We start from the raw sequence: 24,760 nt of genomic DNA, 5'->3' as shown, positions 1-24,760 counted from the left end.
CACCACAACAAAGAGTAGCTCCTGCTCGCCGCAACTAGAGAAAGCCCACGTGCAGCAACGAAGACCCAACACAGCCAAAAATAAATTAATTAATTAAAAAAACATAATGTGTGGCCAATGTCTGTGGCACAGCAAAATGACTCAGTTATACACCTATATATTTACATTCTTTTTTATATTCTTCCATTATGGTTTATCGCAGGTTATTGAGTATAGTGCCCTGTGTTATACAAAAGATAGAAATTCTCAACCATGAATTCTATTTTGTCTTTTTTTTACAAATTTTTTTTGGCTGCACCACTCAGCATGCAGGATCTTAGTTCCCCAACCAGGGATCGAACCTGCGCCCCCTGCAGTGGAAGCGCAGAGTCTTAACCACTGGACCTCCAGGGAAGGCCCCACTTTTTCTGCTTGCGTCACATCTGCTAAGGTCCCAGTGGTCAAAGGCAGTCACACGACCAAGTGCAGATTCAAGGGCTGGAGAAACTGGCTCCCTTTTGATGGGAGAAGCTGAATGCTGTGGCCATTTTCCCCTACAATCTACCCTCTGACTACAATTATTTTATTCCTCCCTCATGAAAAATATATTCACCCCTGTCCCAAGATCTCCCAAAGTCTCATGCTATCATGGATCAGGCTGTCTGTTTGTGATCCCGTGACCCTGTGAACGTAGATGGGCTTCTCCAGTACAGCTCCTTGGGTGGAGCAACTCTTGACCCAGAGTCTTGTGAACTATAAAGACTAGTTAGACTTTATACACGCAACACAGAGGAGAGGATGATGTCAGTTAGCAATGCCACGCAAAAAAGGAGGGGCCGGAGGCAACTCTGAAGGCCAGCCTCTGTGTGCTGCCCGAACCCCTATTCCGGGAGAGGGTGGCTATTCCCTGGGGTGCCCTTGAGTATCCATCCTTCTCCCCAGCTCTGGACTCCACCATCTCTTCTCCACCCGTGGCTCTGCCCTCTAAGCATCTCTCGGCCATAACAATGGCCCACGCTTGTAGCTGAGCCCCTTTCTGGTCTTTGCGTCATTCAGGGTCCAGTCAAGAGGTGGAAACCACACAGTACTTGGGACAGGAAGCATTTAAAGCAGGACGGCAGCAGAGCATTGGAGTGACAGGGACTGGCTACTAAGCATGAGGAGAACTCTCACAGTGCAGGCGCAGCAGCCCCTGCTGAGGGCTGAGGCACCGTTCCAAGGAAGGAGCAAATTTGGAAGCGTCCCCTCACCTCCACACCGGCACGGGGACTGGACTCAGGCCTCAGTGGGGAGGATGCAGCCCCGGTGAAGTTCAGTGAGGTGCTCTGCCTGTAGAACTTGCTGGAAAGTCACTCCCTGGGATGGCAGGTGAGCTGTGCACCGGCAGGTGCCGTGCTCAGAGCTGGCCGCAAGGCCACCTCAGGAGGTGGCGGAGGAGGCAGTCCACGGAGAGATGTGCCAGGTGGCAGCCAACAAACACTTTGAACCAGAAGACCCCTTCGCGCTTCACTGTCCCTCCAGCGCCCTCTACTGACGAAGCTTAGCACTCTGCAAGGGAGAAAATTCCAGAGTCCCCAAGCAGGGCAATGTAGGAGGAGTTTGGAGCTGGGGGCTGGACGGGCAGTAGACTGCCCACGGGCAATCAGCTTCCAGACGCACCTTCTGCGCATACTTAACCTTCCATAAACATTTCCACTCAACCCAAGACACCTATCCTTCCTACAAGAGAAGGTGCTCACTCTTTCTCCAAAATGAGGAGATGCAGTCGCGAGCGTCACCGTATCCCTCGCCGGCTGTGCTCATTATTCCTCAAACTGAGTCACGGCCCGCTGGATAGTCTGTTACCTGAGCTCTGAATTGTAAAGTTAACCTCCCACGAACTGCACGTACAATCACAATGTCAAGGGGAGAAAAGAGGGAAATGGTTTGCATGTGCAAACAAATGCATTAAACAAGCAAAGAGAATGAGGCAAAGGTCCCACGGCCCTTGTTTCTGTAAGAGCTGTGGAGAGCTTATGGAGAGGCCCTATGGTGTCTGTGGCTTCCTTCTCTCATTACTCATCCTTCTTTCCTTACCCAGCTCGGATTTTCCCCACCCTCAGTCAGAACCTCAGCTGGCCGGGTATGTTTACTCGATGAAATGACCTGAATGAAGATTCCCAAGGGGTCTGAGTCCCCAGCTATGCTGCCCTGCTATGGTTGATGTGATTCTCCGTTAGCCCTTCCTGTTGGTCATGGAAATTGTCAGAAGAGCTGCAGAGAATGCCCTGCTCTGCAGACCCACCCTCCTGTCCTTACTGCAAAGCAGCAATGCAGTTTCCCCCCAGTGATCAGAATTGGTCACTCCATCCACAGAGCAATCCCTCGCTGGCTTTTTGCTTCCATGCATAACAAGCCCCAAAGGGCTAGGTGGTTGTATTGTCTTTCAATTTAATGAAGCCTCTGTGTGTCCCCAGGCCACAGTATGCCCCACCGTGGGGACTGAGACCCTGAAATCAGCAGAGCTCAACGTTGGGTATAAGAGAGAGGGCTCGGCACAACTCCACTCCTTGGTCCCTGGACCAGTGCATTATGGCCACGGCGGAAACAGACCCATGTAACTGTCTCTGATCCAAACATACAAAGAACCCTGTGAAACAGAGCCTCATCCGTCCTGGATGTTGTCTCCCAACTGGCACCATAACTGAAACTTGACTAAGTCGCTCACCCTTTCAGTCAGGCCAGCCACTTCCAGGTGATCAGGGATGCAGTAAGATCAGTGAATTCCATGGCCGGGAGCCACGATGCATTTCCTTGGCTGTGAAATGAGTTCCTTGGTTTCAGAAGCGATGCAGCATGGAAACCATGATGGTAAATAAGGCATTTCACGAGTCTGTCAGTCATGGTGCTGACAGAAGCACTGTGGGCAAGAAAGCCAAATCCATGTCCAGAATGCATCTATTCCAGGGAGGATGAATCATGGCCCCTTCGTGATGGAAGAGGTCCAATGTAATCAACCTGCTACCAGGCAGCTGGCCGCTGTCCACAGGGAATGGCACCACCAAGAGCTAAGTGCTGACCTACAGCTGTTGTCGGATAAGGCACTCAGCAGTGGCCAGAGCTGCCTGGTAAGAGGAAGTCTGTGTTGTTGACCCCATGCATAGCCACCATCCCTGTTACCGTAGCTGCTTTGTTCATGGGTCCATTGAGAAAGCACTGGGGTGGCTGGAGAAAGAGGCTCTTATGGGTAGAACTGTGTTCTTCCCCCCTGCCTTCATATTGAAATCCTAATGCCCAATACCTGAGAAAGTGACCTCATTTAAAGACAGGATCTTTACAGAAGTAATCAAGTTAAAATGACATCATTAGGGTGGCTCCTAGTCCAATATCACTGCTGACCTTATGGAAAGGGGAGATTTGGACACACACACACACACACACACACAAATGCCATGTGAAGATGAAAGCAGAGATTGGGGTGATGCTTCCACAAGCCAAGGAACCCCAGAGATTCCCAGAGAACCTCCAGAAGCTAGGCGAGGAGCATGGGGCAGATGTCTTCTCACAGCCCTCAGAAGGAAGCCAACAACTTGATCTTGGACTTGCAGCGTCCAGAGCTGTGAAACATACATTTCTGTGTCCAAGCCACCCAGTCTGTGGTGCTTTGTTAAGGAAACCCTAACAAACTGTTACAGAGGCTGACTGACACCACTGCAGTGCTTCATTCTTTCACCTGATTAATAAGCGTCTTCCGAAGTGAACGCCCTTTGATAGGTATTCATACCACACACAAATCTCTGTCTGTACCCCCTCTGAGAGGTGGTCTGTCTATACACTTCTTTCCCAGATTTTCTTGTCACCAAACTCCCAATTCTGTTTGGGGTCCATCCAGCCAAACTGTTAGCAACTGTCTAAATGAGCGTAGATCTGTCCCTTTAGCCAACTCTCACTCTAGACATAGTGGAAAACCAATTGTATCTCTGTGGAATATATTGTAGCAGAGAGCAGGAGAATTTACATAGCTATGAGGCAACATTGTTAAGGTTTACTGTTGACCCTGCCAGGTAAAAGCAAACTGTCTCTGGTGGTCCTTGAAAATTAGTAAGTACAGAGAAAAAGTTATTAGCTAGGCCAGTAGCTACGTACCTAGTGCCAGGGCCATTTTGATTTGCCCCAGCAAACTTACTACATCTGGGACAGCAGATACAAGTGGAGTCACCACCTAATCACATTTATTACAGTTCACGGTCATTCTCCAAGATCCATTCAACATCTGCACAGGCTCAGCTGGCGAGTTAGATGTATGGGACTGTATTAGGCATTCCCATTCCTGCTTCTTTCAAGTCTTCAGTGGTGGCATTAAGCTCTGCAATTACCCAGGGACACAATCAGGGCCAGGACTAGGATGAAGCAGTGAGGCGCCAAGGCACAAAACTTAAGGAAGTGCTCTTCTGAGGGTCATGCAAATACCAAGCCTGCACTTCAAATCTGTGCCCTAGTTGCCTCACTCCTAAAGCAACACCCACTCCCAGGGTTACACAAGCAAAGTGTTGGAAATTAATACATGCACCCACCATTGGTGGGACTGTAACTTAGCACAAAATTTCTGGAGGGCATTTGAATATTTGTTTTTAAAAATGTAATTCCAAGGTTTCAAAATTATCTTGTAACTTCTCACAAATTTGTTCTGTCTTGTGAATTTTTTCAAATTTCATTTTGTATTTTTATTTACAGACTAACAGTGTAAATATTGTTCAAAAAAGTCAAATACCAGTTCTAGGCTTATAATTAAAAAGTCAGTTCTCTGCCCCCTGCCACCAGCACCACCCCAGGCAGCCCCTTGTACTCTACCCATGGATTCTGCCCCCCTCCTTTTTTTTTGGTGGCCACGCTGCATGGCATGTGGGATCTTAGTTCTCTGACCAGGGATCGCACCGGAACCTGTGCCCCCTGCAGTGGAAGTGCACAGTCTTAACCACTTGACTGCCAGGGAATTCCCTGGTCCTCTTTCTTGATTTTTAGCTTTAAATGTTCTCTATTGAGCTGTTATCGTATAGGTCTTGAACGATTCTTTTAAAACTTATTACTAGGGTTTTCATGGTTTTAGCCAATATTGTGAATCAGACCTTTTACCATAAAAATCATCTTATGAGGTCCTGGGCATAAAGTGTTAACCTACTGAGTTGTGTACATTTGTCTTGTAATCAGTGACCTTACCAGATTGTGCTATTTGTTCTAAAAGGCTTTTGGTTTAGTTTCTTTGATTTTCAGGTGAACAATAGTATCATTTGGGGGCATTGTACACGTATATGTGCATTGTGTTATATCTTTATAAAATACACACACCTTGGAGAGGATCCTGGGAAGATGGCAGAAGAGGAAGCACCAGGGATCTATGTCCCCACCTTGACAACAATCACACGGACAGAGTCTGTCTGATGTAACTATTCTGGACCTCTGGAGTCTGTCGAAGGCTTGCAAATTGTACAGAAATACTTGGATGATACATTTTGATTGCTGATTAATTTTGGTCAATTTCAGCTCCTAGCACAGTAGCTACCCATCCCCCATCCCCAGCCATGTGGTAGGCAGCTTTTTTTTATATATATATATATTGGAGTATAGTTGATTAATAATGTTGTGTTAGTTTCACATGTACAGCAAAGTGATTCAGTTATACATACACATGTATCTCTTCTTTTTCAAATTCTTTTCCCATTTAGGTTATTACAGAATACTGAGCAGAGTTCCCTGTGTTATACAGTAGGTACTTGCTGGTTATCTATTTTAAATATAGCAATGTGCACATGTCAATCCCAAACTCCCAATCTATCCCTCCCTCCACTTCCCCCCTGGTAACCATAAGTTCATTCTCTAAGTCTGTGAGTCTCTTTGTTTTGTAAAGAAGTTCATTTGTATCATTTTTTTTAAGATTCCGCATATGAGATATCATATGATATTTGTCTTTCTCTGTTTGGCTTACTTCACTTCGTAGGATAATCTCTAGGTCCATCCATGTTGCTGCAAATGGCATTATTTCATTCTTTTAATGGCTGAGTAATATTCCATTATATATATGTACCACATCTTCTTTATCCATTCATCTGTCGAACATTTAGGTTGCTTCCATGTCGTGGCTATTGTAAACAGTGCTTCAATTAATATTGGGGAGCATGCATACTTTCTAACCAAGTTTTTCTCCAGATATATGCCCAGGAGTGGGATTGCTGGATCATACAGTAGCTCTATTTTTAATTTTTTAAGGAAGCTCCATACTGTTCTCCGTAGTGGCTGCACCAATTTACCTTCCCACCAACAGTGTAGGAGGGTTCCCTTTTCTCCACACCCTCTTCAGCATTTAATGTTTTTAGATTTTTTGATGATGGTCATTCTGACTGGTGTGAGGTGATATCTCATTGTAGCTTTGATTTGCATTTCTCTAATAATTAGCGATATTGAACATTTTTTCATGTACCTCTTGGCCATCTGTTTATCTTCTTTGGAGAAATGTCTATTTAGGTCTTCTGTCCATTTTTTAAAAAAATAGATCTTTACTGGAGTATAATTGTTTCACAATACTGTGTTAGTTTCTGTTGCACAACAAAGCGAATCAGCCATATGCATACACATGTCCCCATATCCCCTCCCTCTTGAGCCTCCCTCCCACCCTCCCTATCCCACCCACCTAGGACACTGCAAAGCACTGAGCCGATCTCCCTGTGCTATGCAGCTGCTTCTACCCATTTTTTGATTGCGTTGTTTGTTTTTTTGATATCGAGCTGCATGAGCTGTTTGTAAATTTTGGAGACTAATCTTTTGTCAGTTGCGTCATTTGGAAATATTTTCTCCCATTCTGTGGGTTCTCTTTTCGTTTTGTTTATGGTTCCCTTTGCTGTGCAAAAGCTTTTGAGTTTCATTAGGCTCCATTTGTTTGTTTTTGTTTTTATTTCCATTACTCTGGGAGATGGATTGAAAAAGATCTTGCTGCGATTTATGTCAGAAAGTGCTCTGCCTATGTTTTCCTCTAGGGGTTTTTCAGTATCCGGTCTCAAATTTAAGTCTTTAATCCATTTTGAGTTTATTTTTGTGTGTGGTGTTAAAGAGTGTTCTAATTTCATTTTTTTACATGTAGCTATCCAGTTTTCACAGCACCATTTATTTATTTATTTTTAAAATTTATTTATTGGCTGAGTTGGGTCTTTGCTGCTGCGCGCAGACTTTCTCTAGTTGCAGCAAGAGGGGCTACTCTTCATTGCAGTGCATGGGCTTCTCACTGTTGTGGCTTCCCTTGTTGCCGAGCATGGGCTCTAGGCGTGTGGGCTCAGTAGCTGTGGCACACGGGCTTAGTTGCTCCACGGCATGCGGGGTCTTCCCAGACCGGGCCTCAAACCCATGTCCCCTGCATTGGCAGACAGATTCTTAACCACTGTGCCACGAGGGAAGCCCCACCAGCACTATTTATTGAAGAGACTGTCTCCATCATTGTACAGTCATGCCTCCTTTGTCATAGACTAATTGAACATAGGTGCATGGTTTCATTTCTGGGCTTTCTATCCTGTTCCATTGATCTATATTTCTGTTTTTGTGCCAGTACCATACTGTTTTGATGACTGTAGCTTTGTAGTATAGTCTGAAGTCAGGGAGTTTGATTCCTCCAGCTCTGTTTTTCTTTCTCAAGATTGCTTCGGCTATTCGGGGTCTTTTGTATCTTCATACAAATTTTAAGATTTTTTTTGTTTTAGTTCTGTGAAAAATGCTATTGGTAATTTGATAGGGATTACATTGAATCTAGATTGCCTTGGGTAGTATAGTCATTTTGACAATATTGATTCTTCTGATCTAAGAACATGGTATACCTTTCCATCTGTTTGTGTAATCTTCAATTTCTTTCATCAGTGTCATAGTTTTTGGAGTACAGGTCTTTTGTTTCCTCAGGTAGGCTTATTCCTAGGTATTGTAATTTTTTTGATGCGATGGTAAATGGGATTGTTTCTTTAATTTCTCTTTCTGATCTTTCATTGTTAGTGTATAGAAATGCAACAGATTTCTGTGCATTAATTTTGTATCCTACCACTTTTCTGAATTCATTGATGAGCTCTGGTAGTTTTCTGGTAGCACCTTTAGGATTTTCTAAAGTGGTCTGCAAAGAGTGACAGTTTTACTTCTTCTTTTCCAGTTTGGATTCCTTTTATTTCTTTTTCTTCTCTGATTGCTGTGGCTAGGACTTCCAAAACTATGTCGAATAAGAGTGGCAGGGGGCTTCCCTGGTAGCGCAGTGGTTGAGAGTCTGCCTGCCAATGCAGGGGACACAGGTTTGAGCCCTGGTCTGGGAGGATCCCACATGCCATGGAGCAACCGGGCTCATGAGCCACAACTACTGAGCCTGCACGTCTGGAGCCTGTGCTCCGCAACAAGAGAGGCTGCGACAGTGAGAGGCCCGTGCACTGCGATGAAGAGTGGCCCCCGCTCGCTGCAACTAGAGAAAGCCCTCACACAGAAACGAAGACCCAACACAGCCAAAAATAAACTAATTAATTAATTTTTAAAAAAACTCACTTAAAAAAAAAAGTGGCGGGACTGGACATCCTTGTCTTGTTCCTGATCTTAGAGGAAATGCTTTCAGCTTTTCACCTTCAGTATGATGTTAGCTGTAGGTTTGTCATATATGGCCTTTATTATGTTGATGTATGTTCTTTCTATGCCCACTTTCTGGAGAGTTTTTATCATAAATGGGTGTTGACTTTTGTCAAAAGCTTTTTCTGCATCTATTGAGGTGATCATATTTTTTTTCAACATCTTTATTGGAGTATAATTGCTTTACAATGGTGTGTTCGTTTCTGCTGTATAACAAAGTGAATCAGCTATATGCATACATATATCCCCATATCCCCTTCCTCTTGCGTCTCCCTCCTACCCTCCTTATCCCACCCCTCTAGGTGGTCGCAAACCACGAGCTGATCTCCCTGTGCTGGGCGGCTGCTTCCCACTAGCTGTCTATTTTACACTTGTTAGTGTATATATGTCCATGGCACTCTCTCACTTCATCCCAGCTTACCCTCCCCCCTCCCCATGTTCTCAAGTCCATTCTCTATGTCTGTGTCTTTATTCCTGTCCTGACCCTAGGTTCTTCATAACCTTTTTTTTTAGATTCCATACATATGTGTTAGCATACGATATTTGTTTTTCTCTTTATGACTTACTTCACTCTGTATGACAGATTCTAGGTCCAACCACCTCACTACAAATAATTCAATTTCGTTTCTTTTTATGGCTGAGTAATATTCCATTGTATATATGGGCCACATCTTCTTTATTCATTCATCTGTCAGTGGACACTTAGGTTTCTTCCATGTCCTGGCTATTGTAAATAGAGCTGCAATGAACATTGTGGTACATGACTCTTTTTGAATTATGGTTTTCTCAGGGTATATGCCCAGTAGTGGGATTGCTGGGTCATACGGTAGTTCTATTTTTAGTTTTTTTAAGGAACCTCCATACTGTTCTCCATAGTGGCTGTATCAATTTACATTCCCACCAACAGTGTAAGAGGGTTCCCTTTTCTCCACACCCTCTCCAGCATTTACTGTTTCTAGGTTTTTTGATGATGGCCATTCTGACCAGTGTAAGGTGATACCTCATTGTAGTTTTGATTTGCATTTCTCTAATTATTAGTGATGTTGAGCATTCTTTCATGTGTTTGTTGGCAATCTGTATATCTTCTTGGGAGAAATGTCTATTTAGGTCTTGTGCCCATTTTTGGATTGGGTTGTTTGTTTTTTTGACATTGAGCTGCATGAGCTGCTTGTATATTTTGGAGATTAATCCTTTGTCAGTGATCATATGGTTTTTATCCTTCAATTTGTTGATGTGGTGTATCGTGCTGATTGATTTTCAGATATTGAAAAATCCTTGTATCCCTGAGATAAATCCCACTTAATCATGGTGTATAATCCTTTTAATGTATTGTTGGTTTCGGATTGCTAGTATTTTGTTGAGGATGTTTGCGTCTATGTTCATCAGTGATATTGGTCTGTAATTTTTTTTGTGTGTGGTATCCTCGTCTGGTTTTCGTATCAGGGTGATGGGGGACTCATAGAATAAGTTTGGGAGTATTTCTCCCTCTGAAATTTTTTGGAATATTTTCAGAAGGATAGGTGTTAACTCTTCTCTAAATGTTTGATAGAATTCTCCTGTGAAGCCATCTCGTCCTGAACTTCTGTTTGTTGGGAGTTTTAAAATCACACTTTCAATTTCAGTACTTGTGATCGGTCTGTTCATATCCATTTAAATTTAAGGTAATTATTGATATGTATGTTCTTATTGCCATTTTGTTAATTGTTTTGGATTTGTTTTTGTAGGTCTTTTTTCTTCCCTTCCTCTTTTGTTCTCTTCTCTTGTGATCTGATGACTAATTTTAGTGTTGTATTTTGATTCCTCTTTCTCTTTTGTGTGTGTATCTATGGTAGATTTTTGTTTTGTGGTTACCATGAGGTTTTGGTTTTTGTTTTTTAACATCTTTATTGGATATAATTGCTTCACAGTGGTGTGTTAGTTTCTGCTTTATAACAAAGTGAGTCAGCTATACATATACATATATCCCCATATCTCCTCCCTCTTACATCTCCCTCCCACCCTCCCTGCTTGTAAATTTTGGAGATTAATCCTTTGTCAGTTGCTTCGTTTGCAAATATTTTCTCCCATTCTGAAGGTTGTCTTTTCATCTTGTTTATGGTTTTCTTTGCTGTGCAAAAGATTTTAAGTTTCATTAGGTCCCATTTGGTTTTTTTTTTTTCCATTTCTCTAGGAGGTGGGTCAAAAGGGATCTTGCTGTGATTTATGTCATAGAGTGTTCTGCCTATGTTTTCCTCTACGAGTTTGATAGTTTCTGGCCTTACATTTAGGTCTTTAATTCATTTTTTTTCCCTTTTTTTTTTTTTGGCAGTACATGGGCCTCTCACTGCTGTGGCCTCTCCCGTTGTGGAGCACAGGCTCCAGACATGCAAGCTCAGTGGCCATGGCTCACGGGCCCAGCTGCTCCATGGCATGTGGGATCTTCCCGGACCGGGGCACAAATCCATGTCCCCTGCATCGGCAGGCGGACTCTCAGCCACTGTGCCACCAGGGAAGCCCCTTTAATCCATTTTGAGTTTATTTTTTTGTATGGTGTTAGGGAGTTTTCTAATTTCATTCTTTTACATGTAGCTGTCCAGTTTTCCCAGCACAACTTATTGAAGAGGCTATCTTTTCTCCATTGTATATTCTTGCCTCCTTTATCAAAAATAAGGTGACTATATGTTCATGGGTTTATCTCTGGGCTTTCTCTCCTGTTCCATTGATCTATATTTCTGTTTTTGTGTCAGTACCATACTGTCTTGATTACTGTAGCTTTGTAGTAGTCTGAAGTCTGGGAGCCTGATTCCTCCAGCTTCGTTTTTCTTTCTCAAGATTGCTTTGGCTATTTGTGGTCTTTGTGTTTCCATACAAATTGTGAAATTTTTTGTTCTAGTTCTGGGAAAAATGCCATTGGTAGTTTGAAAGGGATTGCATTGAATCTGTAGAATGTTTTGGGTAGTATAGTCATTTTCACAATGTTGATTCTTCCAATCCAAGAACATACCATGAGGTTTTGATATAGCAATATATAAAAACAAGATTGTTTTAAGTTGTGGTCTTTTAATTTCAAATGCATTTCCAATATCCCGCATTTGTGTTCTCCTCTTTGCACAATTTCTGGTTTTGATATTATATTTGTGTGTGGATGATTTACTACCTTTACTGTGTGTTTGCCTTTACCATTGAGCTTTTCCGTTTGTAATTTTCTTGATTCTAGTTGTGGCTTTTTCTTTTCCACTTAGAGAATTTGTTGCAAAGCATTTGTTGCAAAGCTGGTCTGGTGGTGCTGAATTCTCTTAGCTTTTGATTTCTCCATCAAATCTGAATGAGAGCTTTCTGGGTAGAGTATTCTTGGTTGTAGGTTCTTCCCTTTCATCACTTTAAATATATCATGTCACTCCCTCCTGGCCAGAAGAGTTTCTGCTGAGAAATCAGCTGATAAACTTATGGGAGTTCCTTGGTATGTTATTTGCTGTTTTTCCCTTGTTGCTTTTAATATTCTTTGTTTTTAATTTTTGTCAATTTGATTACATGTGTCTTGGCATGTTCCTCCTTGGGTTTATCCTGCACTTCCTGGACTTGGGTGATGGTTTCCTTTCCCATATTAGGGAATTTTTCAGCTATTATCTCCTCAAATATTTCATCAGGTCCTTTCTCTCTCTCTTCTCCTTCTGGGACCCCTATAATGTGAATGTTGATGCATTTAATGTTGTCCCAGAAGTCTCTTAGACTGTCTTCATTTCTTTTCATTCTTTTTTCTTTATTCCATTCTGCGGCAGTGATTTCCACCATTCTGTCTTCCAGGTCACTTCTCCGTTCTGCCCCACTCATTCTGCTATTGATTCCTTCTAGTGTATTTTTCATTTCAGTTATTGTGTTGTTAATCTCTGTTTGTTCTTTAGTTCTTCCAGGTCTTCGTCAAACATTTCTTGCATCTTCTCAATCCTTGCCTCCATTATTTTTTCAAGGTCCTGTATCATCTTCACTATCATTATTCTGAATTCTTTTTCTGGAAGGTTGCTTATCTCCACTTAGTTGTTCTTCTGGGGTTTTATCTTGTTACTTCATCTGGGATGTATTCCTCTGCTGTTTCATTTTATCTAACTTTCTATGATTGCAGTTTCTGTTCCACAGGCTGCGATTGTAGTTCTTCCTGTTCCTGCTGTCTCCCCTCTGGTGGATGAGGCTGTCTAAGAGGCTTGTGCAGGCTTCCTGATGGGAGGTACTGGTGGTGGGTGGAGTTTGGTCTTGTCCTTCTGGTGGGCAAGACTTTAAGCCGCTTGTCTGCTGATGGGTGGGGCTGTGTTCCAACCCTGTTCATTGTCTGGCCTGAGGCTTCCCAGCCCTGGAGCCTACAAGCTGTTGGGTGGGGCTAATGGCAGCCTCCAGGAGGGCTCATGCCAGTGGGTACTCCCCAGAAGTGCTGCTGCCAGCGTCTTTGCCCCTCCAGTGAGCCATAGCCACCCCCTGCCTCTAGAGGAGACCCTCCAATACCAGCAGGTGGTCTGGCCCAGTTTCTTATGGGGTCACTGCTTTTTTCTCCTGGGTCCGGTGTGCACAGGTCCTTGTGTGTGCCCTCCAAGGGTGGAGTTTCTGTTTCTCCCAGTCCTGTAATTCCTATGATCAAACCCTTCTGGCCCTCAAAGCCAGATTCTCTGGGGGATTCTCCTCCCATTGCCAGACCCCCAGGCTGGGAAGCCTGGCAGGCAGCTATTTACATGTTCTTGGAGCAGCCCACACATAGCATGTGGGAACTAGGGTGGGAAAAAAGGACTCTGCTCTCCAAATATTGGGAATTTGTGCTCTCATCACAGACTGCTGTGTCTGATCACAGTGGTGCAGACAAAGAGGTGGCAGCTATTGCTGTGGCACTCCCCCCTCCCCATTGTTGGAAGACCCTCTCCCACTAGCTGAAGTGACTTATAGGGGATTTAAAGGGCCATTGCCCTTCCCCACCCCTTCCTTTTTGCTTTTTATCCTTTTGGGAGCCAGAGTAGGGCATTCAAAAACAACTCCATGTACAGGGGAAAATAGTAAGTGACAGTGCATACCCAGGAAAGACTCAGAAAGACATTATGCTTACATCTCAGGCTAATCCTCAGCACAGAGACAGCCTGCAACAATAAAAATAAAAACAATAACAAAAAACAGCAAACGCTGGGGAAGGAGGACAATCTGATTTCCAGAGTGACTACATTGAAATGTCCAGTGTTCAACCAAATAATCACAAGACATACAAAGAAACAGGAAGGTATGGCTCATTCAAAGGAAAAAATAAACCAACAGAAACTGTCCCTGAAAAAGACCTGGTAGAAGATAAACTAGACAAAGACTTTAAAATAATTGTCTTAAAGAAGTGCAGAGAACTAAAGGAAGATGTAACGAAAGTCAAGAAAATGACGTGTAAACAAATTGAAAATATCAATAAAGAGAAAACCTAAAAAGAATCACCTCCCCCCAAAATTCTGGAGCTGAAAAGTACAATAAATGAAATGAGAAAGAAAGTAGAGGGATTCAAAGTCAGATTTGAGCAGGCAGAAGAAAGAACTAGTGAACTTGAAGGTAGGACAATAGAAATTATTAAGGCTGAGGAACACAAAGAAAACAGATTGAAAACAAAGTGAACTGAGCCTAAGGGACCTGTGGGACACCATCAAATAGATCAACATACACATCATAAGAGTCCCAGAGGGAAGAGAGAGAGTATACTTGAAGAAATGACAGCTGAGAACTTCCCAAATTTGATGAAAGTCATGACTATAAACATCCAAGAAGCTCAACAAGCCCCAGGTAAGATAAACTCAGAGACTCACACCATGGCACATTATAACCAAACTTTCAAAAGACAAAGACAAAGAATTTTGAAAGTAGCAGGAGAGAAATAAAAACAAGGGATTTTCAGTAAGATCATCAGCAGATTTCTCATCGGAAATTATGGAAGCCAGAAGACAGTGGGCCAATATATGCAAATACTAAAATTAAAAAACCTGTGAACCAAGAATCCTATATCCAGCAAAACTGTCCTTCAAAAGTGAGAGAGAAATGAACATGTCCCCAGATAAACAAAAATTGAGAGACTCCATGACCTCTAGACCTGACCTGCAAGAAATGCCCAAAAGAGTTATCCAAGATGAAATGAAAAGGCATTGGACAGTAACTTGAAGCCGTATGGAGAAATAAACATCTCCATAAAGGTAAATACATGGGCAATTACAAAAGCTAGTATTATTGTAACAATGGTTTGTAACTGTACTTTTGCTTGTTTTCTGTATGATTAAGAGGTTAACACATTTAAAGAAAAAAAATTACTAGTATCAAGCTTGTGTTACTGTAACTTTGGTTTGTAACTCCAAACCTTGTTTTATACATAATTTAGGAGAATAATGAATTTAAAAGAATTATTGATTTATGTTTTGGGAAACACAAGTGTAGTGTAAGTACCTAATTAAGCTTTTGATTGTAGTGTAAATGCTAAGACATCCATTTCAAATAAACATATTGCCATCTGTTTGAAAAAGCTACTACCAAAAAAACAGTTAAGGAACTAGGCCACCCGAACTCAAGATGTTCCCCTTTCAGAACACTGTGGGAAACGTAGAAAACTGACAACTTGGTAGAAAACTACACCCTAACTCTTGCTCTTATATTTCAATGATGAGTGACCCACAAAACCCCAGACACCATCTTTGGAGCCCAATAAGGGCAAAGCCCCAGGTGCTCTTTCTCTGTCTCTCTTTCTCTTCCACAATCTCACTATGTGGCCCTCAGATGTGCTGTGCACCCTCCAGGACCTGTGAGTAATAAAGCTTGTTCCTCAAACTTCCCTGATGGGTTTTTGCTGAAGTGCATGCATCCTGCAATCATACTAAGAAACACAAGGCCAGCCCAGCCACAACATTGGTTCTAATGGCAGAAATGCCTGTGGTGCTCACCATGAGTAACACAGGCCCAGGCCAGTGCCTTAGACATTCCCAGCCAAGAGCGTTCCCCTCAGTAGGCTGGGACTGACACAACAGTAATCTTTAGAGACGTAATTTTGTGATACTGACCATGAAAGAGGTGAGGACAGCTGTAAAGGAGCAGAGTTTTATACGTTATTGAAGTTAAGCTGGAAGAAATTTAAATTTGGGTGTTATAGGGACTTCCCTGGTGGCACAGTGGTTAAGAATCTGCCTGCCAGTTCAGGGGACACAGGTTTGATCCCTTGTCTGGGAAGATCCCACAAGCCACGGAGCAACTAAGCCTGTGGGTCACAAACTACTGACCGTGTGTTGTAGAGCCCACGAGCCACAACTACTGTGCCTGTGTGCCACAACTACTGAAGCCCACACTTCTAGAGCCCCTGCTCTGCAACAAGAGAAGCCACCACAATGAGAGGCCCGCGCACCGCAACAAAGAGTAGCCCGCACACACTGCAACTAGAGAAAGCCCGCGCGCAGCAACAGAGACCCAATGCAGCCAAAAATAAACCAAAATTAATTTAATTAATTAATTAAGTAATTAAATTTGGCTGTTATAACTTTAGGATGTTAAATGTAATCCCCATGGTAACCACAAGGAAACTACCTTTAAAATATACACAAAAGGAAATGAGAAAATAATGTAAATATTTCACTATAAAAAATCAACTAATCACAAAAGAAGACAGTAGTGCAGGAAATGATGGACAAAAAAGCTATGAGACATATAGAAAATAAACAGCACACTGACAGAAGTAAACCTCTCCTTATCAGTAACTACTTCAAATGTAAATGGATTAAACTGTCCAATCAAAAGACAGAGACTATCAGAATGGATAAGAACACATGATCCAACTATATATTGCCTACAAGAGACTCACCTGAGATCCAAAGACACAAACAGATTGAAAGTGAAAGGATAGAAAGAGATATTCCATGCAAATAGTAACCAAAAGAGAGTGGGGGGGGGACTATACTAATGTCAGACAAAATAGATTTTAAATCAATAAAGTTTACTAGAGACAAAGAAAGACAGTATATGTTAATAAAGTTTCAATACAGCAAGAAGATATAAGAATTATAAACATTTACACATCTAGTGACAGACCATCAAAATATAAAAAGCAACAGTTGATAGCATTGAAGGGAGACATAGACAGTTCTACAATAATAGTTGGAGACTTCAATACCTCACTCACAGTAACAGATGAAACTGCCAGACAGAAGATAAGTAAGGAAACAGAGGCCTTAAACAATACAGAAAACCAGCTAGATCTAACAGACATATATAGAACACCCTACCCAACAACAGCATACAAATTCTTCTTCTTCTTTTTTTTTTTTCTGCATGGCATGTGGGATCTTAGTTCCCCAAACAGGGATTGAACCTGAGCCCCCTGCACTGGAAGCACGGAGTCTTAACCACTGGACCCCCAGGGAAGTGTGTACAAATTCTTCTTAAGTGCACATAAGATATTTTCCAGGATGGACCATAAGTTAGGTCCCAAATTAAATCTCAGTTAGATTTAGATTTAACAAACCTAAAAATTTAGATTTGTTAAAATAGAGTTTAAAAGACAAATACCATACAAAGTTTCTTCTCTGAGCACAATGTGATAGAAATCAATAACAAGTGTAAAACTAGAAAATTGACAAAATTGTGTAAATTAAACAATACACTTTTAAACAACAAATGAATCAAAGAAGAAATCACATGAGAAATTAGAAAATACTTAGAGATGAGTGAAATTGAAAATACAACATACTGGGCTTCCCTGGTGGCGCAGTGGTTGAGAGTCCACCTGCCGATTCAGGGGACATGGGTTCGTGCCCCGGTCCAGGAAGATCCCATATGCCGCGGAGCGGCTAGGCCCGTGAGCCATGGCCGCTGAGCCTGCGCGTCCGGAGCCTGTGCTCCACAACAGGAGAGGCCACAACAGTGAGAGGCCCGCGTACCGCAGAAAAAAAAAGAAAATAAAATACAACATACCCAAACTTATGGGATACAGGAAAAGGAGTGCTAAGGGGAAATTTATAGCTATAAATGCTTACATTAAAAACCAAGAAATATCTCAAATCAGCAACCTAACTTTACTAAATGAACTAGAAAAATAACAAATTAAACTCAAAGCTACTAGATGGAAGGAAATACTAAAGATTGGAGCAGAGATAAATGAAATAGATAATAGAAGAACAATAGAGAAAATCAATGAAACCAAAAGTTTGTTCTTCAAAAAGATCAACAAAATTGACAACCCTTTAGCTAGCTGAACTAAGAAAAAAAAGAAGACTCAAATTTCTAAAATCAGAAATGAAAGTGGGGCTATTACTCCCAATTCTACAGAAATAAAAAGGATTAAAAGAGAGTAGTATGAACGACTGTACATCAAAAAATTAGATAACCCGGCTTCCCTGATGGTGCAGTGGTTGGGAGTCCGCCTGCCGATGCGGGGGACGCAGGTTCGTGCCCCGGTCCAGGAGGATCCCGCATGCCGCGGAGCGGCTGGGCCCATGAGCCGTGGCCGCTGAGCCTGCGCGTCTGGAGCCTGTGCTCTGCAACAGGAGAGGCCACAGCAGTGAGAGGCCCGCGTACAGCAAAAAAAAAAAAAAAAATTAGATAACCCACATGAAATGCAAAACCTACCAAGACTAAATGATGAAGAAACAGAAAATCTGAATAAGACCTATAACTAGTAAGGAGATTGAATCAGTAATCAAAAATCTCCCAACAAAGAAAAGCCCTGGACCTGATGGCTTCACTGGTGAATTCTACCAAACATTTAAAGAATTAATACACATCCTTCTCAAACTTTTCTAAAAAATTAAAGAGGAGGGAACACTACCTAACTCACTTCATGAGGCCAGCATAACCCTGATACCAAAGCCAGATAAAGACACTACAAGAGAGACTTCCCTGGTGGTGCAGTGGTTAAGAATCCACCTGCCAGTGCAGGGGACACGGGTTCAATCCCTGGTCCAGGAAGATCCCACATGCCACGGAGCAACTAAGCCCATGCACCACAACTACTGAGCCTGTGCTCTAGAGCCCGTGAGCCACACTACTGAGCCCATGTGCCTAGAGCCTGTGCTCTGCAACAAGAGAAGCCACCGCAATGAGAAGCCTGCACACCTCAAAGAAGAGTAGCCCCCACTCGCCGCAACTAGAGAAAGCTCACCTGCAGCAACGAAGACCTAAAGCAGCCAAAAATAAATTAATTACTTTAAAAAAAGTTATGTTAATAAAAAGACACTACAAGAAAAGAAACCTGCAGGCCAGTATCCCTTATGAACATTGATGCAAAAATTCTCAACAAATACTAGCAAACCAAACTTAGCAGCACTAAAAGGATTATATATCATGACCAAGTGGGATTTATTCTTGGAATACAAAGATGGTTCAACGTATTAAAACAATCATTGTAATATACCACATCAGCAAAATGAAGGTAAAAAAACATTATCAACTTCTTTTATACAGAAAAATTTTTTGACAAAATTCATCGCCCTTTCAATGATAAAACACTCAACAAATAGGAATAGAAGGAAACTGCCTCAACATAATAAAAGTCATATATGAAAAACCTACAGCAAACATCATACTCTGTGGTGAAAGACTGGAAGCATTTCCTCTGAGATCAGGAATAAGGCAAGGATGCCTACTTTCACCACTTCTATTCAACACAGAACTGAAAGTTCTAGCCAGAACAATTAGGCAAGAAAAATAAATAAAAGCCTTCCAAATTGGAAAGGAAGAAGTAAAATTATCTCTATTTGCAGATGAAATGATCTTATATGTAGAAAATCCTAAAGACACCACACACACACACACACACACACACACACACACACAAAGCTGTTAGAACTAATAAATGAATTCAGTAAAGTAGCAGGATACAAAGTAAAATGCAAAAATCATTTGCATTTCTATATGTGAACAATGAACAATATGAAAAGGAATTTTTTAAAAATTCACAATAGCAACAAAAAGAATAAAATACTTAAGGATTAACCTAACCTAGGAGGTGGAAAGACTTGTACAATGTAAACTATAAAACACTGCTGAAAGAAATTAAAGAAGAAACAAATAAATGGAAACACATCCCATGCTCAGGGATTGGAAGACTTAATATTGTCAGATATCAATACTACCCAAAGCAATCTACAGCTTCAATGCAATCCCTAGAAAATCCCGAATTCTGCAAACTAATAACATTATTTGCAGAAGTGGAAAAACCCATTCTAAAATTCACATGGAATCTCCAGGGACCCCAAATAGCCAAAATAATCTTGAAAAAGAACAAAACTGAGAACTCACATGTCCTGATTTCAAAGCTTCCTACAAAGCTATAGTAATATAAACAGTTGTGGCTTTGGCCTAAAGACTGACATAGGTCAATGGAGTAAAATGGAGAGCCCAGACATAAGCCCTCACATACATGGTCAACTGAATTTTTTTTTTTTTTTTTTTTTTTTTTTGCGGTACGCGGGCCTCTCACTGCTGTGGCCTCTCCCGTTGCGGAGCACAGGCTCCGGACGCACAGGCTCAGCGGCCATGGCTCACGGGCCCAGCCGCTCTGCAGCATGTGGGATCTTCCCGGACCGGGGCACGAACCCGTGTCCCCTGCATCGGCAGGCGGACTCTCAACTACTGCGCCACCTGGGAAGCCCCTGGTGAAATGATTTTTGACAAGGGTGCCAAGACCATTCAATAAGGAAAGGACAGTCTTTTCAACAAATGGTGCTCAGAAAACTGGATACCCACATGCAAAAGAATGAAATTGTACCCTTTCCTAACACCATTTACAAAAATTAACTAAAAACGGATCAAGAACCCAAATGATAGACCAAAGACTATAAAACTCTTCGAAGAAAACACAGCTCAAAACCTTCACAGTATTGGGTTTGGCAATGATTTCTTGGCATATCACCAAAGGCATAGGTAATAAAATTAAAAATAGACAAGTTAGACTTCATTAGAATTTTAAAGTTTGTTCATCAAAAGACACTATCCACAGAGTAAAAATGCCACCCACAGAATGGGAGAAAATATTTGCAAACCATATATCTGATAAGAGATTAATATCCAGAATACGTAAGGAACTTCTAAACCTCAAAAATAATAGTAATTTTAAAAAAAACCCACACTATCTAGTTCAAAAATGGGCAAGGCTTGAACAGACATTTCTCCAAAGAAGATATATAAACAAGCACATGAAAAGATGCTCAATATCACTAATCATTAGCGATAAGGCAAATCAGAACTACAATGAGATACCAGCCTCATACCCATTAGGGTGGCTACTATCAAAAAACCAGAAAACAGCAAGTGATGGTGAGGATGTAGAGAAATTGGAACCCTTGTGCACTGTTGGTGGGAATGTGAAAAATATTGGATTGGCCAAAAAGATCATTTGGGTTTTCTGTACCATCTTATGGAAAAACCAGAATGAACTTTTTGACCAACCTAATAGTACAGCTGCTGGAGAAAACATATGGCGGTCCTCAAAAAATTTTAAAAAGAATACCCTATGATTCTTTATTCTACTTCTGGGTATATACTCAAAAGTGAAAGGAGGAACTCAAAGAGATATCTGTACACCCATGTTCATAGCAGCATTATGCACAATAGCTAGCACATGGAAGCAACCCAAGTGTCCATGGATGGATGAATGGATAAGCACAGTGTGGTATAGCCATACAATGCAATTAAAATAGAATTAAATGGAGTTCCATTGAACTAAAATGGGATTAATTATTCAGTCTTAAAAAGGAAGGCAATTCTGACACGTACTACAACGTGGATGAACCTTGAGGACATCACGCTAGATGAAACAAGCCAGTCACAAAAAGACAAATATTGTATGATTCCACGTAGGTGAAGCACTTAGTGTATTCAAAACCATAAAGACAGAAAGTGTAATGGTGGCTGCAGGGGGCTGGCGGGGGGAGGGAACGGGGAGTTATTATTTGTAGTTATGAAGTTTCAGTTTTACGGGATGAAAAGCATTACGGGGATGGATGGTGACGATGTCTGCACGATGATGTGAACATATGTATTGAATACCACTGTAACTTTAAAACAGTTAGGATGGTAAGTTTTATGTTATGTGTATTTTACCACACACACAAAATACACAGATACCTTGTAGAATGCAGGTATGGCATGTGTATAAACTGTTGGCATACAATCTCATCGTTAGGGATCCAGTAAATGACCTACCTGTGCACAATCTGAGTTTGGCAGGCAGGTGAAGATCAAAGTATCCTGGGCATTACTGAGAAAGCTTACATGGAGAACGTGGCTTTCACTTCAGGCTCTGGGCGGTCCGACACTGAGCACCACTGCTGGACACACAGACCCCCTTGGATGTGAGCAGCTGTGCTTCCCCGGGCAGATCTCCCCCTGGAGAAGAAGGAGACCAAGCGGGACAAATGTAACAAATAAAAGACAGAGAAAGCCTTAATAACACCACCCAACTGCCAGCCAGCCGGGTAAATGCTTCCTCCCTCTCCTGCGGTGAGGGGTGGGGAAGGGCAAGAGGGGCAAAGGTCAGGGTCATGGCTCTCCTGATGGTCCCCAAAGAGTGAAGAGGCATGCACACCACCCAATGCTCTGCACACACACTTCCCCTTAACATCATATCTGGGGGTAATTACTGTATCAGAACCAAGAGAACTTCCTCATTCTTCTTTATGGCCGCATAGTACTCCATTGTCTGGGTGCACTGCAATTATTTCCCCGGTGTCTGCGGATGGACATTTAGGGAGTTTCCAACATTTTGCTACTATAGTGGAAGTGTCTAGCTGGTCCTTGCGTCATTTTGCATGGATGTTGATAAGATTCATTCCTAGAAGCAGGGTGGCTGGTTCAGTTTGTGCATTTGCCACCTTGACCGATATTGTCAAATGGCCCTCCACAGGGGGTGTGACAATTACACTGCAAAAGCAGCGAGCAGGAGGGCTAGTGGCCATCAGCCTCGCCACTGGAAAATGGAAGCTGATCTAACTAGGAAAGCGGGTCTGTCCCTGCCTGGGGGGTGGTGAGCAGCGAGGGCGACGAGAGGGCTTACAAAGGGCGTGAGAAACTTTTGGTGATGATGGATGTTTTAATCGTGATCGCTGTGATAGTTTCATGAGTATATATACATATGAAAATTTACTAAACTGGATACTTTAAATATGTGCAGTTTATTACATGTCAATTACATTTTAATAAAGCCCTTAAAATTTTTTTTTTTAATTTTTGGCCGTGCCACGTGGCACATGGGACCTTAGTTCCCTGACCACACCCCCTGCAGTGGTAGCACTGGAAGTACAGTCTTAACCACTGGACCACCAGGGAAGTCCCCAGCCCTTTTTTTAAAGCATGAAAACATGCTAATTGTGTTTGTGTATGTGTGTGTGTGTGTCCTATCAGATTGTCCCAAAATAAACAAGTTAATTGCCTCCAGTTCTGGCAAAATTGTGAGGAAACTGGCTCCCTGTTGGTAGAAGAATGAATTGGCCTAAGTCTTTTTGGAATTAATTATTGCAGTATCCATTAAAAAGCGTTTCTATTCTTTGCTGAAGAGAAATTATATGTGCTCCTTATTCAGCTGTTATTAATTAAGATCCTATTCATTTATTTCTCTCTTTGGCTCAGTAAAATGGAGCTCCACACATCTGTTTTTTGCTTCTAAGGCCAGCTAATGAACTTCCAGAACCTGGCCTTAAAAACGAAAGACTACATAGTTAACAAAATGAAGCCAATAGTTAAAGATGTCTCCTTTCCCCTGAAATCATGGAGGGAAAGATATCATTCTGAATTATAAAATTTGATGGAAGAATTTGATTTGATAAGGTGTTGAACTCAGACCACTTACTCTGTACAAATCTTGTCTTCTGGTACAAAACTGGGACTTGTCTGAACATTTATACTGTTACCAACTTCTCATTTCTGTTACAATGCATCTGTTATTTAAACAGAAGGGTCTTAAAACGTTTTTCTAAGACTTTAGAATTTGTTGCCATGACTCATGAGAACAACTTCCAGTAGAAACTTGAACTCTGCTTACTGGTCTTACTTGGTAACCATGTGTAATCACATTTCTGGATTCCTAAACAGTGTAAGTACCTAAGAGGTTTCTCGGACAAACAGTAGACAGTTTGCCTCTCTGCTAGATTTCTCGTTTTTATTTTATACATTTATTTATTTTTGGCTGCGTTGGGTCTTCGTTGCTGTGCTCGGGCTTTTCTCTAATTGTGGCGAGTGAGGGCTACTCTTCGTTGCGGTGCACGGGTTTCTCATTGCGGTGGCTTCTCTTGTTGCAGAGCACAGGCCCTAAGCGTGCAGGCTTCAGTAGTTGTGGCACGTGGGATCAGTAGTTGTGGTTCGCGGGCTCTAGAGCGCAGGCTCAGTAGTTGGGGCGCACGGGCTTAGTTGCTCCACGGCATGTGAGAGCTTCCAGGACCAGAGTCAACCCCGTGTCCCCTGCACTGGCAGGTGGATTCTTAACCACTGTGTCACCAGGGAAGTCCTCTGCTAGATTTCTTATCTTAAAAAAGAGATGAAGAGTCTTATCTCACCTTAAACAAGATCTTTGAGGTAATAATCTTACTTCTAGGGAATGTATGTATCTGAAATAAATGGACATGTGTTGTTATGTATACAAGGATTCTTGCTGTAGGAGAAACTGGAAAATCCCAAAATATCCAGCAAGAGGGAAAGAGGAAACAATTACACTACGTGACAATGTGGTCATTTCAAAAAATGAGCAGTCCAGTGGTTAGGACTCTGAGCTTCAACTGCTGGGGGTCTGGATTTGATCCCTGGTCAGGGAACTAAGATCTCGCATGCCGCAAAATGAGCCAGGTCCACTTTCACTCATTGGAGAAAATGTCCGTGACATGACATTAAGTGAAAAACGCAAACTTGCAGTAGAGTATCTATGGCAGGGTCGCTGCGTGAATATAGATGTGTTTGCATGCCTGGGGAGGGGAGAGAGGAACAGACAGGCTGAGGGTGGAGGGGTCCCATCCAGTCTGTCCTTCACATAGTCCTTTAAAATCTATGGGATGGGGCTTCCCTGGTGGCTCAGTGTTTGAGAGTCCACCTGCCGATGCAGGGGACACGGGTTCGTGCGCTGGTCTGGGAAGATCCCACGTGCCGCGGAGCGGCTGGGCCCGTGAGCCATGGCCGCTGAGCCTGCGCGTCCGGAGCCTGTGCCCTGCAACGGGAGAGGCCACAACGG

Source organism: Lagenorhynchus albirostris, chromosome 1, assembly GCF_949774975.1.
Source record: "Lagenorhynchus albirostris chromosome 1, mLagAlb1.1, whole genome shotgun sequence".
NCBI lineage: Eukaryota > Metazoa > Chordata > Mammalia > Artiodactyla > Delphinidae > Lagenorhynchus > Lagenorhynchus albirostris.
Note: the sequence above shows the minus strand (reverse complement) of the source record.